This window comes from Melitaea cinxia, chromosome 17 (genome assembly GCF_905220565.1).
Source record: "Melitaea cinxia chromosome 17, ilMelCinx1.1, whole genome shotgun sequence".
NCBI classification, from domain to species: Eukaryota; Metazoa; Arthropoda; class Insecta; order Lepidoptera; family Nymphalidae; genus Melitaea; species Melitaea cinxia.
In genome coordinates, this window is record NC_059410.1 from 2,860,557 (window position 1) to 2,885,831 (window position 25,275).

A 25,275-nucleotide genomic window follows, 5' to 3' on the forward strand; every position below is an offset into this window, starting at 1 on the left:
TAAATTAATGTACCAAATACCCATAACTTGCCTATTTCAAAAAAACTTATTTAAGTAAATAAAATTTTGTTATTTCACACCCTTTTGTTTAGCTGCTCATCTGTCTCTCTATACCGTCAGTGGAATAGATATTGAAATGTTGATCCCTGTTGCTGCGGCATCGAACGCGCTTGGCTCGGTTCCTGTGTGAACGACGGAAATGACCGGCTTCAGAGCTTCGTTGGTCCTTAACTGTCCAATTGAACAAACGAGCGTGAGTAACCCGGGTTCCGGTCCCGTGACATTATTAGTTAGTCCCTTCGTACCGTCTTCATTTACGAACTAGTTAACTCATTAATAAATTTGGCAATGTACAAATACCTACGCTAGTTTAATTTTGATTTCTAGGATTACCTTATTATCTTACAATTAGTGATTATACTAATTGGCTAATTGCTTCTTCTAGACTATGTCGTGTTATTAAGAATATAAGTACCAGTAGGATATGAAATTATATTAGGATGAGTGAAAATCACCTATCACCGAAATTCTTAGTTTCGTATAGTTCCTGGCGATACAAGGAGACAAGCGCTACGATAAGCCCACGACAATACAATAATGGACGCTCTTTTGCCTAATGGGCCGCATCCTGCGCAGTCAAAGCAGTTCCAGTCAATGCTAAGAGGCCGTTTCTCTCGCTCCTGTGTCGCACTAACGCGTCCCTTTCCAGAGAAACAAAAAAAGGAATTTCGTTCGTTTACTTGATCGTGTGTAATCACGGACAGTTTTATTGTCCACATCCTAGCGTGGGTTTCGTTAGCTTTAACGTTACTCCGACTGAATTGACCGACGCACGTTGTAACGATGCATACGTGTGAATACCGAAAACGATAATTATTTCTTTTAAACTATATATTTTATACAATTTACTGTGTTGAGGATGCAGTGTTGACTTAAGGTGCACTTTCGAAGGGAACTCTCGTCGTTGTTGATTTCAACGGATATGCCTGCGCTTCGACGTCTGGCATCGAGTGTAAAGAAAAAAAAGTCACTTTCGCCGGCTCAGACATTGAGTCAGTCGCACAGTTCCATTTACTTGATGCGATAACATTTTAGGTAAGTCAGTTTTAGAACTCATTAGTACGAAGTGGGGTATCCTTTATATGAATGTCCATTACGGTCGTAAGACTGGACAGGTGTGTTGCATTATCCACATGATGTGTTTTCAAATTACACTAATATACCGCATTAAGGTGAGTTGTTTTGTTTTTATTCTATTTAAAAGTAACAAAATACTTTATTTAATGACGAAAGAAATATGGTGTAACAATTCCAAATTAAAATGCGATTAGTTTAATTAACTCGATTGCTTGTTCTTAAAATTGAATAAGTTATCAATTAGTAGACGATACGAAGTTATGTTATATATAAAAATAAAAAATAAATAAATAATAATACTGAAAATAATTGTAGGTAGGAATTATGGACTTTGATTTGTGTTGTACTAAGCGCATATTAGCAATTGATGATCAACTTTAAAATGAATAATATATCTTTATGTGTATTAAAATATATTTATATTTAAATATGAAGAAACCGGTAATTACATGATAAACTTGATAATCTAATCAACAGCAGTGGATTTAATTGGAAACTCAAATAAATATAAGCTTTGACCTTTTCACACGAATAAATTAATTTAACACGCTCTTGTTATGCATAAACATTTTATAAACATCGTTAAAATTTAAGTAAAAAATATTATCTCACCACATGTATGTAAATAATAGATAATCAAAATAATTTTGTGTTTACTCACCATTTGGCGTAATTTGTTTACAATTTGAGGTTATTTTATTATTTCACTAAAAAGCAAATTCGCTTTGGAGTATGTATAGCACAGCGCGATCCCTCCTTAAGACTAACTTGCGTGATAGCTTTACAATATTGTTTACTATATTACATTTATTTTAGCATACAACACAATGTCGCACCTAATTCAACATAGCGATATCAGCTGTTGAACTCTGTCATAAGTTCATGAAGTTAGAAGTTGTTTGTAGTTGGAACTACTTAGTCTGTCAATTTTATTGTACGCTATATTTTCATTCAAGTATTGTTGCTACTGCGTAGTACATATGCTTTTCACTAGATGGCGCTAAATATATATATTTATATCATGGTAATAAATTTTTTTGAAGGTTTTATAAAAATAGAACAGGTTCATTAACGATTATACTATAATAATAGTACATAATTCCTACATGAGATATTAAGACATCTCAGCTGATCCAAAATCAAATAAACCGTTGCTAACAATATTAACCTACCCGAATTATACTGGATGTGTGAAATAGTAGGTAGGTACATCAATTAATTACACTTGGATACTTGTGTATTATAAAACTGCCTTTTTTATCCATAAGAGATATTTAGCATAAACGAATTATAGGGTTCTCAATGAGGATAATGTAAACCAGAACAATTCATTTTTGAACTTTTTTCTGCCTTTTTGTGTGATTCTTCCGGCAAAACGCAAAAGCTTTAGCACGAATTTTATAACACGAGTTTAATTTTATTCACTATTGAATTCCTGGAATTATAACTAAAAAGCTAAAATACGTTTCTATTATCCAGAACGGCCATACTCAACTTTTTTAGCGGCTACAGATACGTTTCAGTTATGGTGTCGCAGGCCGCACGTAAAAATTATTTATAATTATTTAGGTATTAATTAAAACGTAATATACCAAAGTAACAATGTAGTTACTTTATTAGGTAGTATAAAAATAAAAGTTTTGACAAAGATATATATGCGTAAGCAGCCCACGGACCGCAGGATGAGTATAGCGGGTCTAGGAGATAAGTTATTAATAGAATACTGTTTTCAAGCAATGTTGTGTTCCTGTTGGTGAGTAAGGTGACCAGAGCTCCTGGAGCGAATTGGGGATAGGATCGGCATCGCAAGCGCGTTTCTATCCCCAATGGTGTTGCAGACGTCTATAAGCTACGGTAATCGCTTATTTTTACCGTTGTAGATATAAAAAAAAATCCATAAGTAATTTGTGTACTCATAACAAAGTCGTGTTGTACCAGAGGTATATTTTAAAAAGTAATGTGCTAAAAATATATTGATAAAATTTTAAGAATATAATATGTTACAAATCTTTATTTTTAGAACTCTACCGAACTTCATTTGTTTTCGCAAATGTAATATTTTATAGTCTTTGTTATTACATGTAGAATTAAAAAATATATATCCATACCTATAATAAAAAATAAAAAATAATAATAATTCGGCTAGCGCTTACTAAAAACATAATAGACAACCTAATGTGATATTCGGCACTAAACAAGAAACTAAGAAAACGACTTGTCGCGAAAAGTTGTTTTGTTTATACAATTTAATACTCTAACAACAAAAAATGAACATTAATTAAAATTAATAATAATATATAAAACTGATAAAATTTAAAAATATAGAGTAACTTCGGGTAATATGGCACATCATAAGCTTTTTTGGAAATAAATGACGAGATTTATGAGATCAAACAGTCTTTATTGCTTAAATCAGTTCTTTGTACTTAATAGTAATCAACAATTATAAATTTAAAATAATTAACATCGAAACATATGTTTAATTAAGGTTTTTTTAATCTTAAATAATTATTAAAATTTAAACATGGTAGGTCAATATGGCCTAGGGCCATATTGGCCACAATTGAAGTGAGCCATATAAGCCACCATAATAAATGAAATCAAAAACTAAAGAAATATACTTTGCTTTACTTTGCAGAACAAAATTCGCAGAAAAAAACGTCTGTTTCCACTCCTGAGCATTGTTCGTGAGCCCATAATTTACAACATAGGCATTGAATCCATGATTCGCCTCTGTTATCCATAGAAAAGAGACCCTCACAATACAAACATTTTGCATCAGAAACATTGCTCCTATCTGGACTTTCGTCAGAACTGTCGTTGTACAGAGGTTCATTTTCTTCCTCCGAGCTAGACATTTTTACGTCCTTATATTTTGACTTTGTCTTTTTACCTTTACCCTTTCCTTGTTTGGCTTTATTCATGTGTTTTTTGATTTGGTCTTGTTTCTTTTTTAACGACTCCAGCAATTCATTTTTGTACGGGGATGATGTAAGCAATGTCGACTTCGCAGCCCTTCTGCCTCGGTTAGTAGCTTTCCTAGGTGTTATTTCTGGTATCGGAGATAATTGGAATGGCGTTATAAAGTTATCATCTCTTGAAATTGATGGCTGTGGCGAAGTCGCAACGGGAACTAAATCTTGTTCGAAACACGCAGGTGGAGTATTGTTCTGGTGTCTTAACACTGAGGTTGCATCGTTACCCGTCGCATTACTTAAATCAGATTCGTTTATGGAAGGTGTCATGTTAAAAGATTTATTTTCGATTACGGGAGTAGAGTACGAAGCAGCTGGTTCTGGAATGATATTTTCTTGATTGGTGATTCTATTTTCTTGGTCATCCATATCAATAAACTCGTGATCTTTAAAAACATTTCTGTCTACTGGATATAGCCCTGTTGTACGAAAAGCACTGACAGCTATCTCACCGCTTTGAGTGCGTAGGTACGCTCGTCCAAATACTTCCATCATATCATATTGGGTAAGGGGGCGTGAACTGTTCCTGATCCATGATCTTATTTCATCAGAAATATATTTTTTTAGCGGTCCCATGAATGACCTATCTAAAGGTTGTATTTTGTGGCTGGAATGTGGAGGAATTGATAGTAAGTGGACATGATTTTTTCTGGCGAGATCAATCAATTCAAGGTTTCTGGTATGACTGGTATGGCCATCTAAAATAAGCAATACCGGAGATTCTTCAGTGGGTTTCACGTGCTGAATAAAATGTTGAAACCATTTTGTAAATAGGTTAGTTTGAATCCAACCAGAAGGATGACATTCGTGTATGGCACCAGGAGGTGCACCTTTCATTAAAAGCGGGTGACTTCTCTTTCTGGGGAATATAATCATGGGTGGAACAAAAGAGCCTCCAGCGCTCATACTTATCACGCAAGTTATTAAAGAACCCCTTTCAGCAGATGTCAAAGCACCAACTTGCCGTTTTCCCTTTTGACTTAGAACTTGGGGCAGTTGGGATGGAACAACACTAATGCCAGTCTCATCCACATTGAAAATTTTTCCGGGTGGGAACTTGTATTCATCCATCAATTTCTCGTAAATATCAAAGAAATGGTTCACACTTTCTTTATTGAATCCCTTTGCTCTGGCAAATGATGTTCCTGTTGGACGGCGAAAAGAAAGTTCTGGATATCTTTCTAAAAAAGATTTCAGCCAATCTTTACCAACACTTTCATTTTTTGCCGAGAAGGTATGAGTGATATTATTTTTTATAGCCAACTGATACGCTAAGCTCATGACGTCCTTGCGTACTAAGCCGAACAACTTAGCTTCCATTGTTAACACATACTTAACTAATTGTTTCTCTAGTTCTTGTGGTAATGTTGGTCTTCTTCCTAGTTTCGCACAAGCCGCTTCCTCTGCTGGTACATCTACTTTAGCAGCCAAACGTCTTAGAGTTGTTCGGGGTACTTTGTACAGTTTGGAAGCTTTTAAAGAGCCCATTTTCTTACTTCGAACATCTTCGATCGCTTTTTTCATTGACTCTTTGCACCAGGTTTGCCGTTGTCTTTGCGAAATTGGTTTTCGTGGAGCCATTGTCCTAAAAGAAACAAAAAAAAACAACATGTAGAAAATAACGTTACGATAGGCCAATATGGCCTGGTAGTCCATATTGGCCAACTGCCTAGTGAGCCATAATGGCCGCAGGGATGTTTTTGATTAATAAAACATTTAACCTAAAAAGTGCTAATAAGGTGCTTCAAAAATTTCACCACATTATAGACTAAAAGTTTACCTTCAAGACTATGCACTACTTATATAAAAACGACGATTATTTGACGAAATATAATGAGTAAAACTTACCAAAAAAATAACATCAAATTCGATAATTTTTGATCGTCGCACGCACAGAACACACGCGCACTCGCCGCAACGCAGCGATCAACTGAGGGGGTCAAGGGAAGAACCACGACTATTCAACAGATACATACGGCGCTAGTGTTGTTTAGTTTTAGAAAAAGTAAGGCAGGCCATATTGGCCGGCTAGGCCATAATACCCGAAACTACTCTACCTGTGGATCAGAACGTGATTCATAAACAAGGTATATAATTTTAAAAGAATTACGGAAAAGACATTGCCTTATTAGTATCAAAGAAATTTTAGCTAAATCTCTAAAAGTTAGCTAGTTTTCTAAAAATTGCTTGGTTCTTACGGAATAGTCGAAAAATGTGCAGAAAATCTTAAAATTTCACAATACGTATTATTAGAACTTCACGTGTTTGACAGTTTATCAATGTAAGCAAACAATACCCTCAAGGCCGGAATTAGAGGTCTGGAGGTCTCAGGGCAACAAAGAAGTGAAGGCTCCTTGGCCCCAATGTTTTTTAAAAGGTAAAACGCGAAATAAATATTAAAGTAAAAGTTGTTTACTAGTGTTTACTAGTCGGAATTAGATTTTTTTTTCGAATTCTCTATTGTGGGGCCCGGAAATGCAAGCCTTGCCCTTTCCTAAATCTGGCCCTGAATACTCTACATATTGAATGCTAGTTTTCCGCTCGGAACTTCGTCCGTTAGGTCGTGTGAGATCATGGAAGCTTCGCTTTCGTTAAAACATAGATGTCAGTTATTGCTAATGATAAAATTGTTAACAAAGCAAAGAACAAAAAAAAGCGAGTGCACTATAGACCACACAACAGAAGTAAAACTCTCTCTTTCTATCTGCACTAACTTATATCTCCCACTCAACTTCCGTTCGCCTCGTCCAATCACAATTTTCGTAACGCTCTCGTCACGCATTCACCAACTTACTCCCCAAGTTAGGCGTGCGTAAAGAAGTTTTACTTCAAAAAACTAATTTTATCAAACTACAAATTCTGTATATCTGTCATATGTCATAACTATCTGGATTTCATCAGGAACCCGGTAAAAGTCACTCTGTAATATTTATAAAGTGTGTCTTGGATTTTATCACATTGTTCTAGTAGTCTGTCGTGGTGTCTATTTTTATTACGTTTTCTTAATAAGATCATATTATATTCGTCAAAAATACATATACCTAGTTACCTCTGCCTAACATTTTATAGTTTCACCTTTACCTCTGCCTAAACATTTTATAGTTTCACCTTTACCTCTGCCTAAACATTTTATAGTTCACCTTTTGTCAACTTTTTTATCATTTCATATTTCTTATATAATTTAATTGGGACAGAATATTTGTGTTATTTAGAACGTTCCACGAAATTATTTAACTAAACTTCAAAAGATTCATAAAATTGAAAACGCTGTAAATATTCGCTTGTTATTTTCGTTATTGCCTTTAATTGATTTAATTCAAATATCAAATTTTGTGCGATCATTCGAGAATTTTTAGCTGAGAATTTTCCGAACCTAATTTAAAGGCTCTTTTCAATTCGTAATTGATTTTAGAAATAATGCGTGTTCGTTGGATGGAAATTTTTACTGTATTCATCGTAGCCTTATTTGACGTAAAAAAAAAATTGAAATTGAGAGAAAAAATATCTTATTTGATAGTCTCTTATGAGAAAATAAGTAGTAATATGTGTTTTAAGGTAAGCTATCATATATAATATATATAAACCAGTTTATTTGTAGCTTTAGAAACGATTAATTATTAGCAATTCTCGTTAAAATAGCCTTTTCGTATGCTAGAAAACTTAGATTGTGTTCTAAGAAATGTGGAAAGAAATATTGTACCAAAAGAATTACTTTTTGATTAATATTACTTTATAATTAAAGCTAATATAAAAGTAAATATATAGTTTCATTGCGATTTTATCAATGATCCAAGATTCGCCGATCGAAGATCGAAGATCCAAGATTGAAAATGTTAATTTTATGATGATGCCGTCAAATTGTCTATCTCTTTGTCTGTCAAAATATAACTATTCAGTGATTTTTAGACAGATAAATAATAAGATAAAGATAAGTCTAATCTTTGACAATAATCACCGTGACTGGTCAAAGATAAAATCATAGCAACATAGTATATACATATATATAAGTGAGTTTCGTAGTCTAGTGGCAAATCTAATAAAACTCTAAAAGATAAATGTTTTATAATAACGTAAAAACGGTATTGGGTCTTAATCATAGTTACTAACTAGTTCCATATGGTTCCTACCTAATGGTTCATCTCGGTTTCCTCGTTTTATCGAAATCTTTGAGACATATTTTCAATCGATTTATTAATTTTATAGGGTTTTTGTAAGATAAAAAGTAACTTGTAAGCATTTTTATTAAGTTCGCTTTACAAAGGACACGGCTGTAGTATTTATCAATCAATACTTATATAATAATAATAATATTCTTTATTAAAGTAACCAGTGACTCATTTTGGTTAGTAAACAATATTTCTTACATACTATGTTAGTTTAATTATTAAATTTTATTTTAAATAAATAAATGTTACAGTTAAATGTTACAATACACACGAAATACTGCTGCACCGTTCCATTTGCAACGGCACAGCAATGATTCATGTATATGCAATCCAGTCTACTGGATATCATGCCCAGAATTCTGTTGGCACTACCCCATGCCCTACGCACCAGAGACCCACATCTTTTTCTCGTGATAGCGTAAAAGCAATCAAAATTTCAAATCAATATTGCAACAATTATAGAAAAATGCACAATTAACAGACGTCACGAAATGTTTTTTTATTTATACTTAATTGCACACTTACAAGTGCATTAAAAAGAAACAAAAAAAAAAAACACACTGAATACAGTGAAAAGGCGGTCTTATCTGATAGTGATTTCTTACAGACAACCCACGGGATAATTTATTATGTACATAGTATAAGATTCATATGTACAGCATATAGGTACAATACACTAAAAACTATATACACATATACATAAACGTACACATACATTTACATAACATACGCTTCAGCCTGTAACATCCCACTACTGGGCATAGGCCTCTGTCCCTATATGTAGGAGAAGGATCAGCTTAATCCACCACGCTGCTCCAATGCTGGTTGGCGGATATATTCCCTACTATGAGTAACGATCGCTATCTGGTGTACATGATAACAACCGGGACCGACGGCTTAACGTGCTCTCCGAGTTACGGTGGGGAGACCCACAAGGACTGCACAAAGACCCAGATCACGGCAATATAACATACATAATTAAATAATTATTTACTAAAAATAAAATATAAAATTATCATAAACATTATTGTTATGGACTATATATAGAATGACAAAATGTTATTGATAAATTTTACGATTATTCCAAGGCGTTTGATTTTTTTTTAAATACCTATATGACGTTAACTGCAATTTACGAGTAAGTGTCAGACGCTTTACAATTACCTGTAAATGTTAACTTTAATATTATTGAGTTAATGGAAAAGTATTCCATCTCAATGATTCGTAAGTGAATCCAACATAACTCTTAATTGTAGCAAATAGTTTTTTTGGATTAGTACACGTGTTGAACATGTGCTTAGCAGGGGTCAATTTTATATACTTTTTAATTAATATCGATTATTTTTATTTCTTATTTTCCATTCTGTGCTAAAAAAGTTCTGGATGTGGTGATAGATTTAAATTTTAAAGTTAAAAGTCAGTTAAATGTAATATCAGTAAAATATTATGCAAGAGATAACAGATGGATATATATGGAAGAATAGACATTAAAGTCTTAGTAATATTATGATAATATATTATATAACTAGCGACCAGCCCCGGTTTCGCACGGGGGCATTGCTGATACTAAATATAAAATAAATATTTACAATTTAAAGTGCAAGAAAATGTGTTTATTTATGACATCACATTAAAAACCTCTAAAACTATCGGTGTGCTTCTACTATATTATGCATTTATTATACATAAACCTTCCTCTGTAATCAGTCTATTTACTAAAGAAAACCGCATCAAAATCCATTGCGTAGTTTTAAAGATTTAAGCATACAGACAGCGGTAAGCGATTTTGTTTCATACTATCTTTTTTTACGTGGGGAAAATCCATCATGGATACCCGCCGGCGCGGGGGCGCCAGAGGGTTATGTCAGACTCCTACTGACTAAAAAACCATCACGTGTGAGCAGTCGTCCTCCTGGCTGGGGCAAGATGGGGTCGCGCTAGCATTCGCCACCTCGCCCCGCCTAGTCCAGCCATAAGTTCTGTTACAAATGAAAATACATTTTTTTAAATGAAGTAATGTAATATTATTAAAATTTATACCTACATATTTAATCTGTTTGACCACGAATCTACGGATTTACGTACTGTTTCATCATTCATTCGATCAACTCTCTTTAATTGTAAATATTGGTTTAGGGCGTGTCTTGTATATCGGCGATAAGCACCGAGCTTCAGGTCTTGTTTTATAATACGCGACAGAGTCCTAGCGGGAATCTTCATTTCTCACGATAAGATTTTTTGCTTCCTAATGGGGTTTCGACGAATTCTGGCTTTAACAGCATTAACAGCCTTTGTAGTTCTAACAACACGCGGCCACCCCGATCTTTTTTGGTCTTCGACAGACGAAGTGTTGCTGTATCTGTTGATAGTACGATATACGAACATACGGCTGATACCAAGCTTTTGAAGAGTCTGGAATATGATCGACGGCTCCATACCCACTGTTCAAGGCGATCACTCCAATTCTATTTTCTTTAACACCCTATTCCATATTGTAATTTGATAATGAACACGAAAAAATATTTGAAATTGCATTGGCGCAAAATCGAAAAAATGTTTTTAAAATAATATGTGTTCTAATTTCAAAATAATTAAAAAGTTGAAAAAAAGAAATGTTTTTATGCAACAGTATTTATGGCCAGATTAGTTATACAATGATTAGTAATACTATTCAAAGTTAAAGTCAAAAAACTCAATAATAAAATCAAATAATTTTCGTTTGTTTTGTTCGTAACGTTTTTTTTTTTTCGTTTGCGTAAATACACAATTTCCACAAAATTATTTAACATTTTGTAAAAAGATTATTTTGGTTCTAAGCTGTATTCACTGGATCGTCTTAAGTCCAGCTGGGTGTTGGATTCCGGAACCGTGGCGTTATGTCAGGGCTAAAATAATTTCGTATCGTATGACGAAACGTAACTTCCTCCATTGCATTATGCGTTATCATGGTGTTCTATTGAAGGAATTAAGCGTTTTCTCGTACGTTGATTGTTCCGCGTAGTTTGTGACGTCATTTCGTTATATATTTACAACTTATATGTGACAATAATAACAAAAAATGCTTATTGAGGTGTTAAGCGCAAAACTCGAGAACGAAAACACAAATACTAGCTGGCTTCTTAAAGTTGGCTCTTACGGAATGGAAACTTGTATATTTGTATAATTTCAGAAAACCTAACGATTATTTCAACTGTAAGTACGTATTTGACAGTGCATAAGATAGGACTGTATTTGTCGTGTGGTGGAAAAGCTATTTATTAAATATCTTTAAGTTATATTTATCGTTGAAGATTCTGTTTTTCCGATATTTTAGTTCTATTTCTATATATATTAGGCTTTCAAGGGAACTCAGATTAACATATTATGAAATTTTAATGATCATTAATTTATTACACATAACACTCTCCCACATGCAACACACAAACTCACATACTAAAACAATTCATGAAATAATTTAGAAGTTTTTTTTTTTTTTTTTTTTTTATTTAGAAGTTAAGTTTATGTACTTGCCGTCATACAAACTTAAAGCTAATGTACATATTAAATGAATGTATAAGATATATATTTCCTGGCACCTATTATCGTGTAATAAATAATTACTGGAAGGGAATGGTGCTGATAGCCGAAATACAGGCTATGCCTAGATAGGTTACAGATGCTAATCTCTTTACTTCTGATATTGTTGCCACATTATCATTGTAATATAGTTCTAAGTTTGTAAAGTAAAGATATAATTTCAGAATTTCGTAATATTGCTGTTTCAGAGTTACTTGTGATACTTACTGATATAATAATATGTGCAAAAGTGCCATTTTTTTAATTATTTCTTCAATTATTTCATTATTTTAATTTATTAAGAGTACGATTAAAAGAATTTTTTAACGTTGTGGTACTATTGTTGTACTTGTGTGATTTAAAGTACAACCAAATGCCGGATATCAATGGACGCATAAACATGGTGTAATAAGAGTCATCAGATTTAATTTGTTCTTGGTAACGTATTTCCTATTTATTAGAACAATAGCTTACAAGGAAAAAATTATGATAAAAAACACAAAAACCTAACCTCGTAAATCATAATTTAAACTCTTTATATATGCCTATCTACATGATGGAGACAGTTGTCTGTCTCCTATGATATAAATACGAAAGATAAAATATAAAATAAAAAAAGAAATTATCTTTATTTGAAATGGGCTTTAAAGTTCTTTTGGATCTACAGTACGAAATATTAAAATAAAAATATATATAAACTCACTTTTGACTTACATTTAATTGATTCACCTTTCATTAATTTAATCAGCTTAGCTTTAATTAAACTAATGTGAAACTCAAGAGATTAGTTGAGCGTGTGATTCATTCATTTATTTGATACTAGTAGTGCCCACGACTTCGTCCGCATGGAACTTAACAAAAAGTTATTGTGCAGTTCGCAGATTTATAAAATATATACATTTCTAAAATAAAAGTAGCCTAAATTACACTTTGTTACATCAGTTACTTGCTAGATTACAATTCTTTTTACGATTATTCGTTTATCAGTGTTCTGTACGTTTTTATTTTATTTTATAATTAGTTACGCTTGCGTTTGACCACTATTTCATCTGATGTTAAGTGAGAATGTGGTCTAGGATGGAGCACGCTTACCTAGAAGTAGCCTACTCACTCACAACTTAAAGATCCCCAGATTGTAGCTATCCGGAAACACAGACGCTGCTGGTAGAGTTCCATTCTTTAGTCGTGCGCAGCAAGAATGTACTAGCGAATCGCTTAGTGCGTATAATGAATGTGTCAACCATAGGTTCATAGTATCATCACTAACATCTTTTACTACGGTACAAAAAGTAAATTTTATTCTATAAATACACATATCGGAACTTATTTCGTAATGATTATCAAGTCAATCAATCAAATCAAGGATCTTGAAATCTAAAATTAATATAATGTGTCAAATTCTAAGAAAAAAATATATTGGTAACTACAACAGGGAAATATGATCAGTGGTCACGAAATTTTTTAAAATATCCGTCATCTTATTTAATAGATAAGGATAATTTTTCATTTTGTTTTTATTTTATTGCAAACTAGCTGACCCGGCGAACTTCGTATCGCCTAACAGTGACTTATAAGTATTATCACAAATCTTTTGTATGGGAGTATAGAAAAGTGTTGTTTTTAGACTTTTTCAGGAAATTAAAATTTTTTTTTAGAATTTTTCTCTCCGTGAGAACCATCCTCGTACTTCAAGGAATATTTAAAAAAAAGAATTAGCGAAATCGGTCCAACCGTTCTCGAGTTTTGCGCTTAGCAACACATTCAGCGACTCATTTTTATATTATAGATTATGGTTTTAGAAACGGATGACGTTTTGAGTTATCTAACTTTATGGATACATTTAAAATATTTATTTTGTTTCATAACTTTTACATTTATTTTTAATCGACTTCAGAAAAGGAGGAGGTTACTCAAGTCGACCGTATATTTATTTATTATTATTTTTTTTAATGTATGTTCGGGTATAACTTCGTCGATTTTGATAATTCTTTTTTTGTTGGAAAGAAGATATCTCAAGTTCCTTGATAAGTAAACTAGGATCTGATGTTGGAATCCCAGAGAAATCGAGAGAAACCCGAATCGTAGTGACGAGTAGTGCGCTTGTAAATTTTTTTCGTCTACTTACGTTGTATTACTTGTCGATGTAATTGTAGTCGGTTTTTTTCGTTGGCGAGCAAACACAATTATGTTCATTTATTTTGAGGGCTGCCGCTAATATTGAAATAAAACGCCAATGTCATTGTACAATGCAGGAGATTTAAAGAAGATTTTACACATGTAGGATATTGCCGTACTTAGGTAAAACCTGTATTTACTGTACATTTATTTAGTTCAAACAGATATAAAACTTTTTACTACTCAATTTTCTTCAATTTTCTAAACATTCCTGGTTTCTAAGCTTTACAGTATAGATGTAATTTTATTTCTTATTATTTCGAATTAATGGCTTAATACGTAGGCTTTTGAACCAATATGTCAAAATTTTAGTCGTTGACTTAATTTTCAGTCAATTGGGTTCATGATTGAATCATGAATGTAATCCTGCAGATCGTAAAAGAAGCACAGAAGAAAACAAGAAGAAAATTTTCTTTCTTTTGCCAACGAAACTTTACTTCAGCCTATCACAGTTCACTGCTGGAGATAGTCCTCCCCAAGTTTGCACTAAAAATGGCGTGAATTCATGTTTGTTGCCCAAAGTCGCCACGCTGGGCAGGTGGGTTGGTGACCGCAGGGCTGGCTTTGTCGCGCCGAAGATGCTGCTGCCCGTCTTCGGCCTGTGTATTTGAAAGCTAGCAGTTGGATGGCTATCCCGCCATCAGTTGGCATTTTAAGTTCCAAGGTGGTAGTGGAATTGTATTATCTCTAGTTGCTTCTTACGACACCCACGGGAAGAGAGTGGGTGACTGTATTCATTACTACCGTAGCCACACAGCAGGTAAACAAACTTGGAGGCAATAAATACCTCTACGGCTAGAGTATATTACAATATTGATGAAGTTACAGTTTAAAAAAATATATTTGTTGCATAAAAGTATTTCACATAATTATTATTTATTAGTTATCTCTCCGTTATTAGTAGAGGATAATCAATGTCGCAAAGACTTGTACACAGTGTGCCTTTTACTAAGAAGTGTGCTAATAATTACGGCAATAAATCGTATAATATAATTCGCTTGTGGAAATTAATTTACTTGTTGAATGGCTAAAAGTGCTATTCACGCAGCGACAGACTGTCTTACTTTTGTGTAATTGTAATTACTCAAATTACTATTGTTGCCATTTATAATTTATCTATGCTGATTGATATAATTAGTCTGTGGGTTTTGTTTTAGTCTGCGACATTGTTTTACTCTGTGTAACATTAATTTAAATATATTACTTCCGTTTTGGTCAGCACAAGTAAAGCACGTTTTATTGAAACCTCTTATTTATAACAATTACGAACTGGGTTCGCATCGTCTAAGTACTATTTAAGCTATCCCATATAATGGGCATTTATTACTAGTTTCGTCTACCTACGTTCTATTACTTGTCGATGTTAACTGAAGTCGGTTTTTTAACACAGTTATTACAACTCACGACTTAATATTTTTTTTTATACAAATAGGACGGTAAACAAGCACCGAAGTTTATAGATAGACGCCTGCAACACCAGACACATCGTTCGTAAGCGTTTTGCCGACCCTACTCCCAATCCCCGTAGGAACTGTGACCACCTTACTAACCACAGGAACACAACACTTGGAAGCAGTATTATTTAGCTGTGATCTTATATAAGGTCGAGGTACTACCCCAGTCGGGCTGTTCCAGCTTTTGAACAGGATGTTGTCTACATCTGTTATAACTCTTACTCAGTATACGACCGTCTGAACATGAATGGCTGCATTAGCAAATTACAAACGGGTAGGTTACTTCAAGGTAATGGAAAAAGAGGTGAGCGAGTTAAATATTTTCATGCCGACAAAGATAATGGTATAATGTTCTATGTCAATAATTATAGGAAATTTATCACTCTGTCTGGCAATGAGTATTTATGGAAAACCACAGGGTGTAGGTACTCTATGGTCTGAGGAACTATATCCGTATTGAATCATCGTTTTATTTTTTACTCGTATCGTTGATGAAATATTTTTTTTTATTGTAAACTTCTTTAGTAAAACTTCTTTTTGCACGATTGACTAGTGGAGTAAGCTGCGTGACGAGAGCGTTACTAAAAGTTTGATCGGGCGAGGCGAACGGAGCAAGAGAGAGGTGTCAGCACTGAGCGCACATTTTCTTTCTCTCTTTCTCTCATAGCCAGTAATGTTTCGTATTTATATATTATACGTTATTTCTTTTAATTAAACTATAAGTAGGTTTAGAGTTAATTTTGCTATTCACAGCAACAATTCCAATACTTAAAAAATAATTATCAAGTTTACATTCATAAATTAGTACAACAGATGTTATAGTCACCAAATTAAAAAAACGTTAATAGTTTTTGGATTTTCCTACTCTTCGGCACATATATGATTGGTTTATGGTAATTAATTCGGGTATTATGTATCATAGGGTTTTTTAAGATTTTTCCCAAAGAACAGGTAATTTAAACTTATAAAAAATTAAATCAGATCGATAACTTCTGAAATGATCGCGTTGTTGTTATTCATTATTAATTTATATTAATATATTCAAATTATATAAAATATTATATAAAAGATTTTTATGTAAAGACACACAAACAATGTATATGTTTATTTTAGTCTAGTAGGTATGAAATATCTAATTTTAACGAAATGCGTAGGAAGATTTTTTGTCTAGGTTTCGCATGAGTCTTAGCTAATAATAGAATTATTTCTTTTGAAAATATTGTTATGATTATTCTTTTGAAGTGCATCGATTTTATGGTCTTACCTACATAAATTTTGAAGTGATTTATGATATTGGTTAAGATTAAAATTTCCTGGTTCCAAGAACTTATTAGACGCCACTAACTTAATATCTCCAAGAAATTACTATGTATCACAATAATTAATGGATGCGTCACTTCCAAACAAATAATTAAAAATTAAAAAAAGGGTGTAAGGAACAAAAACCAGGAAATGCTATTTTTTTACTTAATGCTTTTGTTTATAAGAATTACTGCTGATTGCAGGTAGAAAATAAATATTTAACCTCATAATCATCTAATGACTAAGTTGAGAAGAATAAGATGATTTTATTTCACCGCGATATTATTTATATATAGAGTGTCGAATTCCTAAATTCTCTGCAGGTGTTAATAATGTTCCGTGTCAAAAAAAATCCTAGCCACTTTTTTTTAATTTTGCCCCCATTTGAAGGAAAGCAGCTTGAAGTCTAACCATTTATATATCCCAAAATTTACGTAGACGTACAGAAAAATTACAAAGTTGTGATCGTGATTCCTGATTTGTATTTGATTATTTACGCATTCTTAATATTAGAAGCAGGTTTCACCGCTGTTGAAAAACGTATCTAATGTAAAGTGGTATCCAAGATATAAAAGTCTATGATATATTTTCTTTCGTTATCAAACTCTAACTGCTAGACCTGTCAAATATCTATAATCGCGACCTGGTAATCAAAAAGTTGTGATTTATTACTTTAGTTGGAACAGGTCTGAAAACCCCGTTTTGCTTTATGGTGACAAACTACCAGATACTTATGTGCTAGATACGTCATGCATGTCCCTTTCTCCATATAGGAGACGGATTTACCCATTTTCCATAAAATGCATTGTTTGTAACTGGTGAAATACGCTCGAATCGTTATAAATTTCTGTTATATAACAATTTGATTTTACTTTTGAATCTATAGTATATATGCAGGTGCAGGTTAAAACGTCTTGTTACTTTATTGGTAGATTTGAAAAACATTTTTCTCAACTTTGTCACGTAGTGCTTGATTCAAACAACCAGTCTGTCAGTAATAAATGCGCCACAGCCTTCCAATTGAGAAGAAAAAGAATGCGCATTGAATGTATCGTAGTTAGATACGATCAATCTATCTCTTAAACTAATCCCATGGAGAAGTCTGGCCTTTTCGCCGAGGCCAGCCGGTCGCTGGAAGGATCCTGTCACCTGCAGATCCGGGACCCTCGAATTAAAGCGGCTGAAGGCTCCCGCAGGGGTTTGGTCGGTACTGCACCCCCAAGTGTTGAAGCCGACATACGGTCTAGGAATGCCTACCCGGGCATCCTGGATATCACCCATAAATGGGTTCCCCTGCGATAACAAAAAAAAAACAGTAAATATAAGTGAAGTCTATAAAATGGTAATGACATCACTCATAATATCTCAAAAATAACAACAATAAACCATGACATTAACTTGTAAAAAAGTTTCTTTAAAATAATGAAAGTCATAGCCTTGAATAGTGATTGTCGCGACATTAGTTCAATTTTATGGGCAATATCCTTATTATGTCTCTTTATTTTATTGATAATTAATATGATCGTTAAAAAAAATTCGATCACGGGAAATTACGCTTTTGTCTTTTATTTTATGCTTAAACGAAACCATTTAAGCATACAGTTTCGCTTGTACCCGTTTTTGATACTTATCAAAATGGCTCGCTCGCTTCAGCCTGTAATATCCCACTACTGGGGCTCTTTCCCCGTGTAGGAGAAGGATCAGAGCTTAATCCACCACGCTGCTCCAATGCGGGTTGGCGGATATATTCCCTACTATGAGTAACGACCGCTATCCAAACCGCCGCCGCAATACAAATGTTTGTCATGTGCGGGGATCGAACCCGCAACCGCCAGCGCAACAGCTACAATCCATGGCTGTGACCGTTGCGCCAACGCGGCGTCCAACTGCTGGCTTTGAAACACACAGGCCAAAGACGGGCAGCAGCGTCTTCGGTGCGACAAAGCCAGCCCTGCGGTCACCAACCCGTCAGCTCAGCGTGGTGACTATGACCAAAACACATGAACCAAACAACTTGTGGAGGCCTATGTCCTGTAGTGGACTGCGAAAGGCTGCTGTGATGATGATGATGTGATTGTAACATAAATACTTCTTTATTTTGCATTTTTTTTTTCATTATTAGAAGACAAATTTATACAAAAGAAAAATGTATGCGAAAAAATGAATTTTTTGGTGCCTTTCTCTTCACCTTTGCTGTGGCTGTGGGATCGAACCCGCAACCGCCAGTGCAACAGGTACAATCCATGACTGTGACCGTTGCGCTAACGCGGCGTCTTATCAAAATGGATTACCTACTACTCAAATAATTTCGTTAATTTGAAGATTTTTTTGAAAGATTTAATTGAAAGATTCTCTGTATTATTTTATTTTATTATTAATTAAGATTCATAAAAGAAAGAATATGAACTACAAATCGATGGCTCCTAAGTATACTGAGTCAACTAACAACTTTTGACTATTTCATTTTTTGAAGATATTAATAACATTTACTTCATTTCCTATCTACCTATGTAACAAAAAAATAAAGTTATTAGAAGTAGAGTTGACTCAGTATACTTAGGAGCAATCGAAATATCAGTAGTGCCACTAAAACTCTTTCGAGTTTTACCGGTCATCAGTGTTGTCATATATTGATATAAAGGGGTTGTTTCATTTTGGGCCAGGTCTTTGTACAGTATTCGAAAAAATAGTATAAAATCATAGAAATTAAAATAAAATATGCATTTAAGTAGTTTTACAGTGATTTAGAGGTAGTTTATAAAATTGATAATTGGGTACATACGTAGAATGGTAACTCTAGAAGTGCATCCACGCCATCTATCTATGTATTTTTGTTATCTATGTTAGATGAAATGTCACTATTTAAATAAATAAGACATGGAAATATCCGTCTCAGCCCCTTTTCACAACCCATTACTAGACACAGGTCTCCTCAGAATCGACTTGTTGTTGGGTGCGTAGGTACCAATTGTTTTAGTTATTTATAATTATGTAAAATGTCATCATGACATTTGTGTACATGTCATTGTCAAAAAGGATGCCAAGTGGTTGCGATTTCAATTCTTAAAATAAAAACTACCTCGTAAAAAAGGCCTTTTAATGAGAAATAATTACTATTTCATGAACCTGAACATTTTAAAATACTGTACAAATACCTAGCCCAGGCTCCATATAAATTTGAAACAACCCCTTTATCATCTTTGTAAGAGTTTTATTTGTTTTGTATACAAGTAACTTAAAAATTTCCTCAACAAATAACCCGTCCTTCAAGCTACGAATGTGTAATATATTAATCAACAGTTAATATAAATAGTTTTAGAACAAATAAATTATTTATAACTGTAAGTAAGAGTTAGATAAGCGCTTGAGACGCTTCAGATGTCACAGGCGTACGGTAATACTAAGAACCGCTTTACCGCTTTTTAGCCACCATAGTGGTATAAAAAAGTAAATAAAAAAATAAGTTTTCAACGTCTGACGTATTCTTTTGAAATCACATAAAATACTCCTCAGTACTTGTTATTTACGATAGTTAGAAGTGAATCAAGTTCATTAGTGTATAATAGTATATTTTCGGTCTATTACCGAAAACGTATGTCTGTCAATAAAAGCTTTTACACATTACAACTGTACATTTTTGTTTACAAGCTAAAGGCATAGAAAAGATTTTTTTTTAAATGATAAGATATGTATACCTCTATGAGTAAATGAAACTATTGATATCTGACATACTACGCCATTGTTCTTGCTATATAGTTTTACATTACCTGAAACGAAGTTATTTGTACACTCTACTAGTTGTGCCGCGGTTTTACTCACGATAATTTGAGGTACAAATAGCTTTGAACTTTCCTCGGTAAATGGGTACTTTTCAGTTTTATAATATAACTAGCGACCCCGGGGCGGCTTCGCACGGGTGCAATGCTGATACTAAATATACTACAGAATGTCATTATTTATAGTGTGAAGCTAGCTTATAGCATGGTTATTAAGATAATAACAATATTCAAATATGCGTCGTTAGATTACACGTTGTTACAGAATGCGTTGAAGAAATAAAGGTTCACTGCTCGTTCCCCGTAGATGATAGCGTAATAATTTGTAGCTTATATGTTGACCTGACTTCTTAATAATATTCGTGCCAAAATTTGAAGTAAATCCATGCAGTACTTTTTGAGTTTATCCCGGACATACATACAGACACACAGACAAACAGACAAATAGACAAACAGACAAAAATTCTAAAAACTATATTTTTGGCTTCGGTATCGATTGTAGATCACACCCCAAGTATTCTTTTAAAAAAATATTCAATGTACAGAGTTTTGACTTTCCTATCATTTTATTATATGTATAGATATTATATATAGATTAGGGGTGTCAAACTCTATTTTTCAGAAGGCCATATATTAAATTTAGAATGTTTAGGCTGGTCAAATTATAAAAAAAGTAGTGTGCTCATTTTAAAACTTCCGTAGATGAATCGAGTGAAGTCATGATTCTTCTTTCTATGACACATTGCGATCGCGGGCCGTATCTTTGACATCCCTGGTATAGATTATAAAATACAAAAGTTTATGAGGGTAGTTCGAAAATTGTTAGTTTTATGCAAAAAGAAATACAAAATTAATTGTAATGAGAGTTGGTACGTAGATAGTTAAAGAAGTAACGCATAGGCTATATTTCATCCCAGCATTCCCACGAGTTGAAATTGCGTGGTGCATCGTGGTCCTTTTGACTTTTACGTTGCTACGTTTCTAAGATTTTTATGTACTCGAAACACGTGTAAAATTAAGATGATATCTCTCAATATACAAATGAGTAAATATTGAATATCATGGGAAAATAAATGCAACAGGTGTTAGCGATTTTAATATGCTAAAATTTCAAATGTCATATTATAATAATATTAAATATACTTTAAATTTCTTTTTTATAATTCTTATTAAAATTTATTTTATTATTATTTATATTTGAGCAAATTTATTTTGTCATTTCACAATATCATAAACACGCTTTCAATATTTGTTTCTTTAACCAATAAACTTTTTTTTATTAAAATCATTATTTATAAACATATTCAGATAGTTATGGTTTGTTTTACTTCAAAACCTATACAATAAAATTACCCGTTTGCGCAGTTTGTAGTGACCCTGCTTTCTGCTCCGGGGGTTGTGGGTTCTGTTCCCACCCGAAGTCTTGGTGTATTATATATATTTATTTATATATGTATTATTTATATGTATGTTTATCGAAAAAAAATGTAGCTATACCAGTCGGCTGCTACCAATAACACAAGCATTAAGTTGCTTACTTTAGGAACAGATGACCGTGTGGGTATGTTGTAAATAATGTTTATTATATATTTATTATTATTATTAAAAATCTTTTCTATCTATACATTTATGTTTATGTTTGCAGTAGAAGTCTAAACTGTTAACGAACATTGTCAGTTTTGAAATTACAAGAGACTGTAAAAAAGTTAAAACTCTTTTATCTCTTTCTCTATCTTTTAAGGAATATTTTCTGATATCGAATTAAAAAGGACACTTTTTGCGAGTAATACAAGCCAAATAGAATATTTGTCTGTGTTTTTGTGTCAGTATCACGCATTTTTTTAAAAAAATAGGATGCGCCGTTCTTGCAATGATCTTCGAGATCTAACTTGTGGTATGTATGTTGTATGCCTGATGTAGGTTTCGATGATTTAATTTATCAAAGTAACCAGCAAGAAGGGAATTTGTTACTCTATTAACAATTGTCATGAAATCGCAACGAAGTTGTTTTGTAATCAGGATGTCGTTTAAATATCTGCCAAATACAATACAATTTAAAATAAAATTAATAACATATTAGAATTAATAATTTATTAAAAAAAAAATTACGTTTTTTCCTTAGGTCTTTTATGTGTAACAAAATTAAAAAATATTAAAATCAAAAACAACTTTATTCAAACATGCCTTAAAAGCACTTTCGAATTTTCATTTTACCTACAAAGTAAAATTTGTAAAGTGATTATTATTTTTAAAAGTGCCTTTTTGCCAATGATTCGAAATGTAGATTCTGCAGAGACGACTCGGCAAGAATCTTAGTATTAACTCTGTGCCTGTATAGTAGCAGGAAAAAGAAACTTTACAGTAATCTTTATACGTTTAAGTATTTTTATTGACTTGTGCAATTAGTGCAATAACGATAAAAGGAAAACGATGTCTTAAAATACTATATTACTCAGACGCTATTTTTGAAACTTCTATAATTAAAATGACTATAAAAATCTACGAGCATGACTACCAACATTTATAACTATAACGTAGTAACTATTTAGTAATCTGTGACTATACTAGCTTTTATTTCTTACTAGTACCCTGGGCGCGTTGCTACGCTTTTTATTTCTTACTAGATTTTACCCGCAGCTTCGCTTGCTTTGATTTTTTTTATATAAGAAGTATCCTATGTTACTTCTAATACCTCCACGAATATGTGTATAAAGTTTCATGATGACTGGTTTAGTAGTTTTCGCGTGAAAGCGTAACAAACAAACTTACATTTACAGTAATAATATTAAGGGATTTTTTGGTCGTACCAACTCAGAAAACTTTGTGGGCTCATGCATAACACTTTGCTGAAGATCATGTCATGATAAACATATGACAATGACATGACAGATGCATATTTTACGATTCTATAAAGGACCTTCGAATATTTGCGCTCGATAATTGACAATACTGCCATATATCGTATTATCGTTCTATAGAAAATAGAGATATCTTACAAATTACATGCCATATCTTCAAAACTAGAATATTAAATTAAAATTGACATGTTGAGTTCATGGTGACTTTGATATTCAACTCGATGGATTTAAAACCACCGTTACTTATGCCATGTTCATTATAACATAATACTCATAAACAAGTTTTCGTACAGGATTTGTCTGTCAAAGATTGTTATAAGAAAAATTGGATGCCTGTAGTCAAACTGGGTTTTTTAGTGTACAAAATAAAATATCGGGAGTGTTTTTTGCGGATTAAGAGTTTTGTAAAAAACTATATACTATGGTTCAAAGTATTTTAAAATAATTTATATTTAGGTATAGTTACTTTTAAGTTGTGTTGTAATCTGGGCTCTAAGCCTTTCTTTTCTTTGTACCCGTGTTCAATGTAGTATCATAAATACAATATTTCGGAATCATTTTCTGATATGATCGCTAAAGACCAACATTCTTATAGTACGTGTGCTACTTCATTACGCGTGCGAATAAAGCGGCGCAGCAGAGCTTTTTCCTTCACTTGTTTTACGAATGTTTATTTTTTAGTCTGAAAATTTATGATTACGAAAATTAAATATTATCCGTGAAATTTAGGAATAATATTAACTAAAATTAAATATTAATTATAGATATTGCAATTCTGCAAAACGGGATCCCGTTCCGCTTATTGCAGACACGCGGGTTCCGCAAGTTTAAAAAATTTGTGCGAAATAAGTATATTTACATATATAGTCTGTTCTTTCATCATATATAACAAACTGGTGAGCTGTGCCTCGTGATTTCATTCGGGTTTTTTTTCCGATTCAATGGAAACGTAAGGATTAAAAGTAACTTGTGTATTGTTCTAGGTTTCAAACTATCTATGCACGAAGTTTCATTACAATCAAGTAGTATTTGCGTGAAAACCCAGTGCGTGAGCCCAAGTAGTATTTGCACGAAAGAGTATTAAACACCCATCCATTGATTCTCACAAACTTTCACATTTATTATCTATATTTGTAGGATATACAAATAAGTATTTATTAAATAAATGTGTAACTGCAAACGTACAAAGCAAAACAAAGTAGAATTATTATTGATGAAATAGGTTTTATTTTAAGAGCTAAAATACCAGCGTCCAAGTTGAACGCTAATTATAGTGATTTTGTTTTTTTTTTAACATGGCGCCAATTTTTTGTTAGTCTATGAATGATTGTTTGCTTATTATTCATTATACGTTGAGACCAACTTTTTTTGAGTCACTGGACGGTTGAGTCTGTAGTTTTTCGATATTTTATTTTTCCGGTTGGCGTTTTTTTAACTTTTTTGTATAATTTATGAAATACTTTAAATTACAATGATTTAATTCTCATTTCGTGATTCATTTAAAAATCCTTAGCTATTTCGGTCGATCCTCGTGATTCACTACTAAAAAAAGTATTTTTGACCAGTGCAGATTAGATGTCTTATCAATATTACACAATTACTTGAATTTTTCAATAAGTAATTAATTAATCTATTAAAAAAAATTGAAGTGTCTGTTTGTAATATTAAAATTTTTATTTTTTTTTTATTTTTTAAATTATAAACTTTAAATGCATTGTTTTTGTTTAAACTAACGGAATCGTATTAAGCTAATGGAAGGGACTGGACCCCACGACACAGGGAATGCTAGTGTGGGGACTAGAGACATACTGTTCTTTTTGTGACTAAATATAACTGATAAAATATGTGTTAATGTTATGTACTACTGTATTATTATT

General features: G+C 32.8%; 1 long non-coding RNA gene across 1 annotated transcript; it reads left to right on the forward strand.

The window, feature by feature from the left end:
• Nucleotides 1-1,079: 1,079 nt before the first annotated feature.
• Nucleotides 1,080-25,240, forward strand: LOC123661679. Its single transcript, XR_006744379.1, has 3 exons — nucleotides 1,080-1,095; nucleotides 10,205-10,209; nucleotides 25,157-25,240. It is a non-coding gene; the product is annotated as an uncharacterized LOC123661679 (long non-coding RNA).
• The last annotated feature ends 35 nt before the right edge of the window (nucleotides 25,241-25,275 follow it).